The following is a 14,622-nucleotide window of genomic DNA, read 5'->3' as shown; positions in this document are numbered from 1 at the left end:
GATTTGAAATCACACCCAGCTTTGTGTTCAGGAGGTATCACTCCTGGTGAACTTGATGGGACCATATGGAGTGGCCAGGAGCAGTCGATCACATGCTGTGGCTGTCACCACCATGTGCAAGGCATGCACCCTCTCAGCTGTACCATCTTGCCAGGTTACTGTGTCAAATGAGAAATACCTGTTGATCTTTAAGAAATTGGGTAGGGAGGATTGGAACAATTGGACTATGGGTAGGGCATTTGCCTTGCACGTGGTGGTGACCCCTAGTTCTATCCCCAGCATCCCACCTTGAGCACTGCCAGGAGTGATCCCTGAGCATCATCGTGTGTAGTCCAAAACCAAAAGAAAAAAAAAAAGGAAATTGGGAAGGGAACATGGTTTAGTGGTAAAAGTCACACCTTGCCTGTGTGACTTCTGAGTTGAATCCCCAACACCACCAAACAACAAAATCAAAGACTTTCTGATCCTCTGTTTTCCTAAGGGATAGTGCCTTGTTGTGTTTTTCTCTGAGCAAAAGACATCAGGCTGAGTTGACCAGAATTTGGTTGTTTTTAATATTAGTCATTTTCATTGTGCAAAGAAATATCTTCTTTCTAGTTTAAACCAATATTTCCCTGATAACAGTGCTGAGCATTTTTTCATGTGTCTATTTACCATCTGTTTATCCTTTTTTGGAAAGGGTGAGGCCATACCTGGCAGTGCTCAGGGATTACTTTTGGTTCTGTGCTCAGGGATCATCAGGGATCAGTCCAGGAGGGCCTGGAGATCATGTGAGTGGCCTCAGATCAAGCCTGGGTCAGTAGCATGCAAAGCAAACAAATGTTGTGCTCACTATACTATTGCATCAGCCCTGTGTGCACATGTTTGCATGTGTGTATGTGTGTGTGTGTTTGTGTGTGTGTGTTTGTGTGTGAAATACCCAAACTACTGCCTATTTCTAAAATTGCCTTCTAATTGTTGATTTTAGGAAACAATTCAGGAGAGGGCTTAGACCTCAGGGAACCCTATGGGGTGCCAGGGATGAGACTTAAGTCAGCTGCCTGCAAGACAATTGCTGTAACACCTGTACTGTCTCTTTGGCCCTTGAAAGCAAAAAATTTTTGATCTGTTTGTGGGCCACACACATACATATTCAGGGCTTACTACTGACTTGTCAGCTCAGGGATCATTTCCTGGTGGTGTTTTGGGGATCATATATAGTGCTTGTGTACCAGGTAAGTGCCCTCCTTACTGTACTATCTCTCTAGCCCTTAGAAAACAATTTTTACTCAATTTAAAATGATGCAGTGATCACCCCAGTTCACTTTTACAATATCTCCATTAGTCCAAAAGACCCAATGCGCCTGTTCATGGTTGAGTTTTGAGCAGCACTGGCAATTTTCTCCACTTAGATATCATCTTATTTTCCTGATACAGGCCAAGTGCTTCTGCTCTAAATTGTTTGTTTTAGTGACACTTTGTTCACACAATAGTTTTGCTTTCATAACTGAAAGACTCATGATGAAAGACTCAAGATTAGAAAGAAACAAGGATAGCCCATGATCTTTATTTTATTTTTCTGTGTTTCGTTTTTATTTTTTAAATTTTATTTTTTTTAATTTAATTTTTTTATAATTCATGATCTTTAAATAAATGGTTCTGGGTTTTGTAGTTCTTGTTTCCAGCAGAAAACAAAGCACCATTTAAGAGATTTTTGGTGACTGTTCGATTCTTAGTTTTGGTCATTCTTGAGCAGTTCCCACTGTGTTCTCTGAATATGGAAACTGGAAAGGAATAGACCAGAATCTCTGCCTATAAGAGCTGACCTTTGAGAAGAAGATTATATTATTCTTGTTATTGTTGTTGTTATTATTATTATTATTTTGGTTTGGGGGCATAACTGCTAGTAATCCAATAGCCTTACTCATGGTTCTGCACTTAGGGATTACTCTTGGCTCAGTAGACCTGATTGGGTGCCAGGGATCAAATCCAGGTCAGCTGCAAGCAAGGTACCTTCTTCTTGTAGTACTATTGATTGGCCCCAGGGAGAGATTGAAATAGCAAGCATTAATCCATCTGGGACAAGATAAAGTAGGAGGTAAACAGGCTTGTTGGCCTGGGTGTCCCAAAAGTCCTTTTGGGGGAGCAGATAGGTGAATTGACTGAAGAGGACAGGATTGCTTTCCCTTGGGCTGGCTGTGGAGCTGTTCTCATCTCTCCCCTCTCATTTCCTGCCTATAAAGCACTGAAGAGCCTTGGTGAAGAGCCTTGCCAGCGATATTAGCCTATGACATGGGACATTAGCCTTCTGGAGTGATTGTGATCATATCAGCTAGCATCTTATTCTCCAGTTCTTCCTTTATAATATTTTTTCTTTTTCTTTTTCTTCTTTTTTTTGCGTTTTGGGCCACACCCGGTGATGCTCAGGGGTTACTCTTGGCTATGCAACTTGGAAATCGCTCCTGGCTTGGGGGACCATATGGGACACTGGGGGATCAAATCGTGGTCCGTCCTAGGTTAGCGCATGCAAGGCAAATCCCTACCGCGTGCGCCACCACTCTGGCCCCATAAATTTTTTTTTTTTTTTTTAGTTTTTTTGGGGTCAGACCCGGCAGCATTCAAGGGTTACTCCTGGCTCTGCACTCAGAAATCACTCCTGGCAGGCAAGGGGGACCATATCGAATGCCGGGATTCAAATCACCATCTGTCCTGGATCGGCTGTGTGCAAGGCAAACACCCTACACCTTTATAAAAATTTGACTTGCTCCCTTGGGGTGCTGGTGCCTGAACCCCCGTGCCTCACAAATGCAAAGCATATACCCTCCTAAAGAATGAGACTGACTAGTAGGAGGTGATTTGGTTACTTAGAGCCTCATTCATACTGTTTGTGAGGTGATTAGGGTCTATTGCTGCCCAAAGTAACTTGGTTGGCTGCATCTGGTACAGGATATGTTTAGAAGGTTAAAAGGGGATTGTGGGGGCCGGCGAGGTGGCGCTAGAGGTAAGGTATCTGCCTAGCAAGCGCTAGCCAAGGAAGGACCGTGGTTTGATCCCCCGGCGTCCCATATGGTCCCCCCAAGCCAGGGGCAGTTTCTGAGCACTTAGCCAGGAGTAACCCCTGAGCATCAAATGGGTGTGGCCGAAAAAAAAAGGGGGAAGGATTGTGGCTTTCTGAAGAGACTCTGTGACAGCCTGTATTTAGCTTACTAAAATGAAACATGTTTTTCCACAAAGTGTTTACCTATTTAAAACTGCAGCATTTTGCTGTGGGAGCTAAACAACAGCTACTGTATTTGCAAATAAACATCTTTTTTTTTTTTTTTGCTTTTTGGGTCACACCATATGGGATGCAGGGGGATCTAAACGCGATCTGTCCTATGTTAGTGCATGCAAGGCTAATGCCCTACCACTTGCGCCACTGCTCTGGCTCCAACATCATAGAAATTTAGTAACTTTTAGTTATGGTGTTGTGGTGCTGGGAATCGAACCTAGTGCCTACCACATGCAAGCAAAAGTACTAGTACCACTGAGCTACATTCCCAGCCTTAATTGATTTTAAGTGATTTTTGAGAGGTTTATAGTTCTTAAGAGCTAGTGCCATCTAGTTCAGACAAAGTTATCAAGAATTCCTTAAGAGGCCTGGAGAGATAGCGCAGTGGGTTGGAGAGCAGACTTTGCATATAGGTGCCCTGAATTTGATCTCTGACTCTAAATACCAAGAGTGACCCCTCCAAGCACCGAGCTCTGCTAGGTATTAACTCCTCAAGTAATTTTCTGAAACTTCTAGGACTGGAGAGACTCTAGGACTTCTTTGGTGACAACTGACCCAGTCCGGGTTCAATCCTGACATCACATATGGTCCTTAAAACCTGCCAGGAGTAATCCCTGATTGCAGAGTCAAGAGTAAGCCCTGAGTACAGCTTGGTATGCCCCCCCCCAAAACAAAATGATATATTTTTAGATCTGATTAAGGAATTATTGAACTTGAATGCAATGCATTGAGGTCTTGGATTTTCAATTCACACAGCTGTTGGTAAATTATGGAAGTCAAAGATTTGTGGTACCATTTCTCAAACTCTCATAGAATCCAAAAGTGGGAAGTATATTATTATTCCTTCCATTCTTTCTTTTTTTGGGGGGGTGGGGGGTTGGATAACACTGGTGGTGTACTATTGTTCTGGCCCCCATTCCTTCCATTCTTTCAACACACTTAGAGTGGACATACAATTTATTAAGCCTTGCTTTATAAATATAGATAATCTATTTCAGCTTTTGTTTGTTTTTATTTGAGGGCACACAAAGCTCTGCTCCATTCGGAATTATTCCTGGCAGTGCTCAGGGGACCATCTGGGATGCCAGGGTTTGAACCTAGGTTGGCCATGTACCTACCCACTGTACTCCTCTCCAGACTTATTTTAATTTTTAAAAACATTTTATTTCTTGCGCTTCCTTAACTACCAGAGCACCACTAGAGCACCCCTCAGTGAAATTTGGTGAACCATGTGGAGTTATGTGTATGCAAGATACGAATCTGAGCAGTCTCCTTAGCCCCACAAATTAGGTATCTGATATATCCATAGACTTGGGCTTTCATAAACAATGTTCTGTTTAGATGACTAAGACCAAAATTATGTAGACACGGAACATAGAGATAATTGATTTCAGTTTTATTCTCAGCATTAGATTTCTGTAGACAGCCCCTGTCCTTAAAAACATGAGCATCAGGGGATGCTATGGTCCCCTGAGCCTGCCAGAAGCGATTTCTGAGTGTAGAGCAGAGTGCTGCCAGGTGTGACCCAAAAAAACAAACAAACAAACAAAAAGAGCATCAGGACCAGGAAGATAGTTCAAAGGACTAAACATGCATAAAACACCTGGCACCACATGGCCTCCTCAGCATCACTAGGGGCAGCTGTGGTCACACCCTAATGATACCAGGAGGGCCCCACCCCCAAAATCAACACATATAACTACATTACAACAGGTTAGCTAAATGGCATAACCAGGAAAATTAAGTAAGTGTTCTATGTTGACCTTAATTTCTCATAGAGTTACTAGCCTGGCTTTCTCAGAGATGCTGAAGAGAGAGTGAGTGGTTAGCCAGATAGAATCCAGCTTTCCTGGAATGAATGTTCCAGAACATTCTACTGGGAGGATTAGTAAACAGGCCCTGGAGGATGAGGGTCAGAGCAGGGGAAGAAGGTCAGTGCAGGTAAATTTGGGAGCTTGGTGGTTAAGATGGGTAGATGTAGGGCCAGGGCAGCTGGTTTGGGACTTTAAACTCTTTCCCTGGCTGCTGTCTCCTGAGCATGTGCAGATGACTCAGAAGTGGTCTGTAAACTATTACAGTGATTTACTCTTCCACTGCGTGTCTCCTGAACTTGAATATTTTCCTTCTGCCTTTTTCTGAACTGCCTTTCGCCCCGAGGCACACTGCTATTCCCCAGATTTCACTCCAGGCCTGGCTTAATTGGCCTTTTTGAAGGGTGTAGTGGGTTCTTCAAATGGAAAAATGTTCATTTTCCTGAAGCAGCCAGGGCAATTGCTGAAGAAGGTGCTGGAAATGGCTCTGATGTTCCCCCTTTTACAGAATGGCCTCCTGAGCTCTCTTGGTTCTGCTGTTCAGAACAAGATCCCAAGCCGCTTCAACAATGGATAAGAGAAACTCTGGTTTTTGGGCTGGAGCTATAGTACAGAGGATAAGGTTCTTGCCTTGCATAAAGATGATCTGGAGTTGATCCATGGAACTTTAGATGGTTCTCTGAACACAGAGCCAGGAGTAAAGCCATAGCACTGCTGGATGTGGCCCAGAAATTAATAAACCAAAGGAAACAAATAACAAAGTGAATAAAAGAAATGGGTTTTTTAAATTTTATTATTATTATTTTTATTGTTGTTTTGGGGCCACACCTGGCAATGCTCAGGGATAACTCTTGACTGTGCACTCAGGAATTACTCCTGGTAGTGCTCAGGGACCATATGGGATGTCTGGAATTGAACCCCAGTTGGCTGTGTGCAAGGCATGCACTCTACCCACTGTACCTACCTACTATACTATCTTTCTGGCCCCTGGGTTTATATAATTTTTAAATTTTACTTGCTGGGGAGGGGTCACTTTCTTTCAGAGCCTTCGTTGAAATCCAAATAGGGTGAGCTCCCTGTGGCTGCGGGGTTTCATAAGTCAGCCAGGTGGGCAGCCTACAGTTGTTGAACTCAGTACCTCAGGCACAAAGTCACAGGTATTGGTTTTTTGCAGGGAGATCAAGCTCTTCTTGCTCTGAACAGCTAGAGGGACCCCATATTGGGGCCTAATGAAGGGAAAGAGGAACTGCTGCTTAGGGCAGGAAGAGAAAGGAAGTGTTATGTTTAGCTACTTTTTATTTATTTATTTTTATTTCTACTTTTTGGTTTAGGGGCCACGCCAGTTGACACTTAGGGGTTACTCCTGGCTATGGCTCAGAAATCGCTCCTGGCTTGGGGGAACATATGAGACCCCGGGGGATTGAACCGAGGTCAGTCCTAGGCTAGTGAGGGCAAGGCAGATGCCTTACCACTTGTGCCACCGCTCCAGCCCCTACTTTTTATTATTTTTTGTTTGTTTTTATGTCTCAGCTGTCCACATTCAAGGGTTATTCCTGGCTCTGCACCCAGAAATCACTCCTGGTGAATCTCAAGGGACCATTTGGGATGCTGGAGATCAATTTGGGTTGGACTTGTGCAAGGCAAGCACCTTACCCACTGTTCTACCTCTATGATCCACGGTTAACTACTTTTTAATCAAATACTACCAGTGCAAACCTATAGTGTTAAGTACAGCTGTTCATTGGCTATATTTTCCCCCCTCTTTTTTGGTGAGGAGGTAGTTGGGCCTCATTCAACAATGGATATTTAGGAACTATTCTGTATCCTGGCTCTATGCGCAGGCATCACTCCTGGTGAAGGAGGGGGCTATGTGTTGGGGATCAAACCTAGCTCAGTTCTGTACATGGCAAAAACCTTAACCCCCATTCTTGTCACTTTAGACCTGTAATGTTAATTTTTGGGTGGGGTGCATTTGGGGCCATACCCAACAAAGCTCAGGGCTTATTCCTGCCTCTGTACTCAGAGATCAATCCTAGTGATGCTCAGGGCACCACAGGGTATACCAGAGATTGAACCCGGGTCAATAGCAGGTGTGCAAGACAAGCACCCTACCGCACTGTACTCTCTCTCTGGCCCTATAATGTTATGTTTGGAAAAATGCTTAAGTTCATGCTCTTTTTTTAGTTCCATTTATTCCTTCTTCTTCAGCCAGTCTCGATCACCGCTCCACCCTGACTTCTGTCTTTCTGGCTTTGGTCTTGGCTGTTCTTCAAGGACTCACCCCTGTGTTCCAGGCATCTTAGAAAAGCATCTGAAATGCCAGATCCTCATCGTATGGCCATTGGCCAATGGTGGGGATGGGGCCAAAGGATCCATCCATCATCTCAGTCTGAATTTGTTCCATTTCCTTCTGGTCCCGAGAATAACTGTATGAAGGACAAGTCACAGTTGCTGAGCCATTTCAGCAAAAATCAGCGGCTGCTTCTCAGAATCCCTACGGCAGAGCTGCCTCTATTCTGTCCTGCGGGTCTGACAGGGCCTGTTTTTCCTCTGAAAATGTCTCCTGTGATGTTCTCACTTAAAAGATGGAAGGCCGTTTGATCCGAGCCCAGCATTTGTTGGCTACAGGGTTCTTGCTAATAGGAAACACTCATGCACCTCTAGGGGGGTTGAAATTAAAGCACAAACTGCTTCCACTTTGACCTTCGAACCCTTGCCATTTACATCAAACAGCTTTCTGAGAGAGCTGGGTAAATTAATAATCATCCATGAGAGCTTCTTTTCCAACCAGCCTCCTGCAAATTTGGCATTTGCTCGGAAGAGTTTCCGTCTCGGAAGGAGACGGGTGCAGGGCTTCTAGTGTCAGAACTATTTTGCCTTTTGAGAACTGAGGCTGAGGGCCAGAGGGGTAGTACCGGGTTAAGGTGCTTTGCCTTGCATGTTGCTGACCCCAGTTCAATCCTGGCACCTTATATGATCCCCTGAGCACTGCCAAGAGTAATCCCTGAGCACAGTCAGGAGGAAGCTTTAAGCATCACTGAATGTGGCCCCAACCCACCCCCCTAAAAAGAACAGTGCAAGGGAGCTGCACAAAGATGGCGTCGATGAGAGGCCCGAGAGATAACAGTAGGGCGTTTGCCTGGCATGACACCAACCTGGGAGGGATCCTGTTCTATTCCTGGTATCCTATATGGTCCCGCAAGCCTGCCAGGAATGATTTCTGCATGCAGAGCCAGGAGTAACTTCTGGTCACTAATGGGTGTGGTCCAAAAACCAATCAATCAATAAAGTTTAAAATAAATAAATAGGAGCCGGAGAGATAGCATGGAGGTAAGGCGTTTGCCTTTCATGCAGAAGGACAGTGGTTCAAATCCTGGCATCCCATATGGTCCCCTGTGCCTGCCAGGGGCGATTTCTGAACATAGATCCAGGAGTAACCCCTGAGCGCTGCCGGGTGTGACCCAAAAACCAATAAAATAAAATAAAATAAATAAAAACATACAAAGACCACTTTAAAAAAATATGGGGCCACTGGACTTCAGAGCCTCGATTTCTTTATCTGTTAAATAAACCTTGGGGGAGCCAATTAAAGGGGGTTGTTAGAGATGGTGAAGTAAAATGTCATGAAATTAAACCAAGTTTTGCTTAAGTAACTTTAAGAAAGTATATCATCACCCTGCCTTTGTGGACACCCGGACGATGACTGTGGAAAAATTTAAAGGGAAATAAATTTATTATTCTGTGTTAGGGCCTAATTAGGCAGGAGTTATTTTTAAGAAGGTACAAAGTTTTTTTATCGGAGAATGCCAAGGTCAGCCACTGAAAGTAGTGAGTGAGGAATGGGGAACATTTCTTAAAAGATCGTTTCTTCTGGTGATGCTCAGGGATTACTCTGGGCTCTGCACTTAGGAAACACTCCTCGCAGTGCTCGAAGGACCATATGGTTTTGTTTTTGGTTTTGGATCCACTTGGAGGTACTCAGGACTTACTCCTGGCTCTGCACTCTGGGATCACTCCTAGCAGAGCTTGGGGGAACCATATGTGGTGCTTGGGATCAAACGTAGGTGGGCCACCTGCAAGTAAGGCAAGCACTTTAGACACTTTATTATCTCTCTAGCACCCAGAAATGTTTTTGCAGTGAAAGATTTATCTTTACAATAAAATGTCCATTTTATAATGGCTGGATTGGTCTTTGTATAACAGCCCTTTGATTCCCTTCCAGGAGGAAAAAAACATCATTAGGAATGAGGGGGACCGTTTTGTCATCATTGAAGCCAGTGCTGTGATCAAATAACACACTGACGTGCTCGCTTCGGCAGCACATATACTAAAATTGGAACGATACAGAGAAGATTAGCATGGCCCCTGCGCAAGGATGACACGCAAATTCGTGAAGCGTTCCATATTTAAAAAAAAAAAAATAACACACTGACATCAATGTGTACCACTTGTGGCTCACACTTGGACCGACTTCATTTAACACAAGTCACAGTTCCTGGTGTCCAAGCATAGAACAGGGCATTTTGCTCACACGGTTTCATGGCATAGCCTGAGAGAAGGCAGAGAAAATCTTACTTTTGTTTGTGCACCACACTCAGGCAGTGCTCAAGGATAACTCCTGCAGGTAGGTGCTCAGGAGACATAAGGGATGCCGGGGATTGAACCTGGGTTGGCTACGTGCAAAGCAATTTGAGCTACCAAGACCATTTTAGCTACTAAGGCAATTTTAGTTACCTGCTGTACTGTCTCTTAGACCCAAGGCAGAATAAATCTTAATGGAAATTCTTCCTTATTCATTCCTGCCTGCTTCCAGAGACAGGAGAAGCAGTTAGCAAAAAGCCTGGTCCCACACTTCTCTCCCCTGATGGCAGGCAGTGGGGCACAATGACTGAAACTGGGCCCTACAGAGCGCTACCAGCCTGCTGGTGTGGGCCAGGGATGTGCAGGTACCAGCTTGTTCAACCCAAGCCCTGCAGCAGTTTTACCTGGTGGCTGTTTCCTCGTTGGGATTAATCACCCCTTAAGGGGGAGGAGTATGTGCCCCTCCCCTCTCCCCATTCTCAGCCCTTTCCTCCTTGCAGTGGTTTTAAACACATTTCTTGGGGCTCATTGAGCTCATAGAAACAAACCCCCACCCAAAACTCCTTACAGCCCTGGCTCTTTTTGCTGCCTCTGTGTGTCTTTGTTCTCTTGCCCAGTGATTCATGGGGCCCTTCCCCAGTCATCCGGATCCCCAATGTCTGAGCCGGGCTGGGAGAAAGAAGGGCTGAGCTGGACCCTGTGGAGATCCAGGCTTGGGGCCTGGGCCCCTGCAGCTCCATCTTTTATTTCTCCTTATCCCTAGGTGTGGGTTTTGCATTTTCAATAAGGACCCAGCTCCTGGGAGCTGTGGGGAAAGTGGATCCTTTTAAGCTTTATCCTCTTAGTTTAGTCTCCAGAAGTGACTTTTCTTTGAGATTGGGTAGGTAGGGCTTTGCCTGGTCAAGCAGATGAATGTCTTTCAGTGGTCTGTCCATCCCTGTTTTCTCTTAACATGAAGGGAAAATTTTTTATCTCCTTCTCCCCTCCTATCCCCTGCCCTTCCTTTGCCTTCCCTTCCCTAATTTTTATCCCCTTCTCTTTCCTTTCCCTTCCCAGCTTCCCTTCCCTTCTTCCTTCCCCTTCCCTTTCTCCTGTCCTTCCTCTTCCCTTTCCCTTCCTTCCACCCTCCCTTTCCCTTCCCAGTTTCCCTTCCCCCTTCTCCTTCCCTTTCCCTTTCCCCCTTTCTTTTCCTTTCCCCTTATTTTTTCCCTCTCCTTTGCCCTTTTTCTTTTCCCTTCCCCTTTCCCTTTTTTTCCTTTTCCTTTTCTTTTATGGGCCACACTTGACAGGCCTGGGTAAGAGCATTTGGGAAATGAACTGGGGTTGACCATATTGCAAGGTGAGCATTTATTCTATTCCCCTATATATTTTCTTTTATATATATATATTTTTTTTTGTTTTGTTTTGTTTTGTTTTGTTTTGGGGCCACACCTGGCGGCACTCAGGGATTATTCCTGTCTTTGCACTTAGAAATTACTCCTAAGGTAGCCGGAGAGATAGCACAGCAGTAAGGAGTTTGCCTTGCATGCAACTGACCCAGGACGGACGGTGATTCAAATCTCATCATCCCATATGATTCCCAGTGGCCTGCTAGGAGTGATTTCTGAGTGCAGAGCCAGGTGTAACCCCTGAGTGTACTGGATGTGACCCAAATATCAAAAAAAAAAAAAAAATTAAGCACAGAACCAGGAATAACCCCTGAGTACCTCTGGGTGTGACCCAATAAAACAAAACAAATAAATTATTTCTGACAGGCTCTGGGGACCACATGGAATGCTAGGATAGAACCCTGGTCAGCTGCATGCCAGGTAAATGCCCTACCACTGTACTATTGTGCCAGCCCCGCCCCCTTCTTTTTTTTTAAACTTTTTTTGTTTTTGTTTCGGGGCCACACTTGGTGGCACTCAGGAGTTACTCCTGGCTTTGCACTCAGAAATCACTCCTGGGCCCGAAGAGATAGCCCAGTGGCGTTTGCCTTGCAAGTAGCCGATCCAGGACCAAAGGTGGTTGGTTCGAATCCCGGTGTCCCATATGGTCCCCCGTGCCTGCCAGGAGCTATTTCTGAGCAGACAGCCAGGAGTAATGCCTGAGCACCGCCAGGTGTGGCCCAAAAACCAAAAAAAAAAAAGAAATCACTCCTGGCTCAGGGGACCATATGGGACACTTGGGATCAAACCCAGGTCCAGCCTGGGTCAGCCACATGAAAAGCAAACTCCCTACCCCTGTACTAGTGCTCGTCCCCTCTTTAAACTTATTTTACAAGCACACGAGTCACAAACTGAACCAAGTAGAAGCTGTTTGCTTCTTCAACTATCAGTAAAACTGTAAGCATCTCTTGCTGCTGAAAACAAGAATTGTTGCTTAGATAGGCAGCCACCAGAAAGGACTTAACAGAGAACATGCATTTTGGGCCCCCTCATCCATGCTGGTTTATATCAGTATTAACCTCTCTTTTCTGAAGCAGCCAGTTACTGATGTCAAAGAGGGTTTTTGGAAGTTCATAAAGCAGAAGAGGTTAGATTCAAATCCATGTTAGCTTCTGTGGAGATTTAGTTTAATTCTGTGGATTCCAGAGTTCTCCAGTACTTCCTGCCTATCCTTTCTTGCTGTCAGGTATAGGCAGACTTTCCCAGGGCTTTGTCTACAGGATCTGTGGCTTTGACGTGGTAGTTCAAGACACAGAAGCTGTTAGTTCTCCCCCCAAGAAGGCATATATGGGAGCACCCCATAGCTTGCGGGGGAGGGTATTGGTAGAAGTAATTTTATTTATTTATTTATTTTTGTTTTTTGGGGGGGGGCCACACCCGTTTGATGCTCAGGGGTTACTTCTGGCTAAGTGCTCAGAAATCGCCCCTGGCTTGGGGGGACGATATGGGATGCGGGGGGGATCCAACCGCGGTCCTTCCTTGACTAGCGCTTGCAAGGCAGACACCTTACCTCTAGCACCACCTCGCCGCCCCGGTAGAAGTAATTTTAAATTAGATGGAAATGGAAGCAGATATAAAGAATCATCTTAGAGGGACAGGATGGGAGGCTAGGAAACTCAAGAACAAATGGAGTCAAACTTCCAAGATGAGATCATTCGAAGGGTTCAGTGGGCTGGAGCTCTTTTTTGGGGGGTTCACACCTGGAGGCACTCAGGGGTTACTCCTGGCGGCTCCAGAGACCATATGGGATGCCGAGAACTAACCGGGTCCGTGCAGGGTTGGCTGTATACAAGGCAAAAGCTCTACCACTGTGCTATGGCTCTGGTTCCCTGGACTGGAGCCCTGGGTTCCATCCCTGATGAAAAGATTCCCCCTCCCTCCAGGACTGCTGGAGAGAAATCCCAGTCTTCACCACCTCTGATGAATTTGACACTAAACAAACCAACTATACACATCAAAGTATAAGTGAGACAAGTGTGTTCTGGGGACTGAATGTACAGAATGATGATTTTATTATTTTTTATTTTTTGTTTTTTTTGGGGGGAGTCACACCCAGTAGCGCTTAGGAGTTACTCTTGACTCTACACTCAGAAATTGCTCCTGGCAGGCTTGGGGGACCATATGGGATGCCAGGATTTGAACCACAGTCCTTCTGCATGCAAGGCAAACACCTTACCTCCATGCTATCTCTCTGACCCAATAATGATTGTATATTTTATAAAGACTAGGTTGTGCGTTTAAAAGTTGTTAAGAGGGAAGGAATTTCCCAGTATCATTCTTTATCATTTGCTCCTGAATGTGTACAGAATACTTTGTACAGCTTTAGCCTATTTTATAAGCTTTTCATGAGTTTTACTATAATTACTAAGGCTTATTGTTTTCTTTAACATCTGTGAAAATCTTACTCTTTTGTTATGTAGTTTTGTTTTCTGCACAACTACTGTACTTTTCCATATGGAATAAAGATAATTAATAACAAAAAGTTGTTAAGAGGTCTTAGTATATCACTTCATAAAAAAATGATTGTAACTGTGGTGGTGGGAATTGTAAACTAATTGTTTTGTTGATTTTTGTTTGGTTTTGTTTTGGTGCCATACTTGGCTGTGGTCAGGGGTTACTCCTGGCTCTGCACTCAGGAATCATTCCTGGTGATGCTCAGGGACCGACCATATGAGATACTAGGAACTGAACCCGGGTTGGTTGAATGCAAAGCAAGCAACTTACCCATTATACTATTTCTGCAGCCCCATGGTTTTAACTAACCGTGTTGACCATTTTGCATTACATGTATTGACCAAATCAATGTTGTAGACCTTAAATGAATGCAGTGTTGGCATTAATTGTGCATCAGTAAAACTGAGATGAGGAGAAAGCCTGAAGCTAGAATGCCACAGTCTTAGGTAAACCTCATAATCTATCGTGTTTATTCTTTGTTCTGGAATTTATTTCTTCCTGGTGGCTTAGGGAAAGCTCTCTTATGTAATCAGAATTTATATCTTCTTGACCTTCTGTGTGGAAACAGCTCAAATGACTCATTCCTGGTTTTCTCAGACACTTGAAAGAATGATGAATTTTTCATTCATCTTCCATGTGATTTACCATACAGAAGGGTGTGTCCCCAAGGTACTTGATCTGCCTGTCCTGGTTGTGGTTTGAGGGATGGTAAAAGGAAGGTTCTGCCCCTCATTTGATTAGGAAAGAGTACTCAAAAGATTCTGTCAAGACTTTCCTTTTTCTTGAACAAACCTAAGAGATTAGGTGGGTGGAGTTTTTTCTCTTTTTTTAGTGTACGTGTCAAACCATTCTTTTTGTTTGTTTGTTTGTTTTAAATGAATTAGTTTTAAAAATGAAATCATTGTGGGCCCGGAGAGATAGCACAGCGGTGTTTGCCTTGAAAGCAGCCGATCCCGGACCAAAGGTGGTTGGTTTGAATCCCGTTGTCCCATATGGTCCCCCGTGCCTGCCAGGAGCTATTTCTGAGCAGACAGCCAGGAGTAACCCCTGAGCACCACCAGGTGTGGCCCAAAAACCAAAAAAAAAAAAAAAAAATAAT

General features: G+C 44.5%; 1 protein-coding gene and 1 non-coding gene across 2 annotated transcripts in view; both read left to right on the top strand.

Annotated features, from left to right (window-relative positions):
* The window catches only part of CACHD1 (cache domain containing 1), a 253,662-nt gene that overhangs the window by 22,031 nt on the left and 217,009 nt on the right, over window positions 1-14,622 (top strand). The window lies entirely within an intron of this gene.
* On the top strand, window positions 9,365-9,471 carry LOC126012872 (U6 spliceosomal RNA). The gene has a single exon (XR_007497221.1). It is a non-coding gene; the product is annotated as a U6 spliceosomal RNA (small nuclear RNA).

Source organism: Suncus etruscus, chromosome 6 (assembly GCF_024139225.1).
Source record: "Suncus etruscus isolate mSunEtr1 chromosome 6, mSunEtr1.pri.cur, whole genome shotgun sequence".
NCBI lineage: Eukaryota > Metazoa > Chordata > Mammalia > Eulipotyphla > Soricidae > Suncus > Suncus etruscus.
Note: the sequence above shows the minus strand (reverse complement) of the source record. Positions and strands in the feature narration are given on the sequence as shown.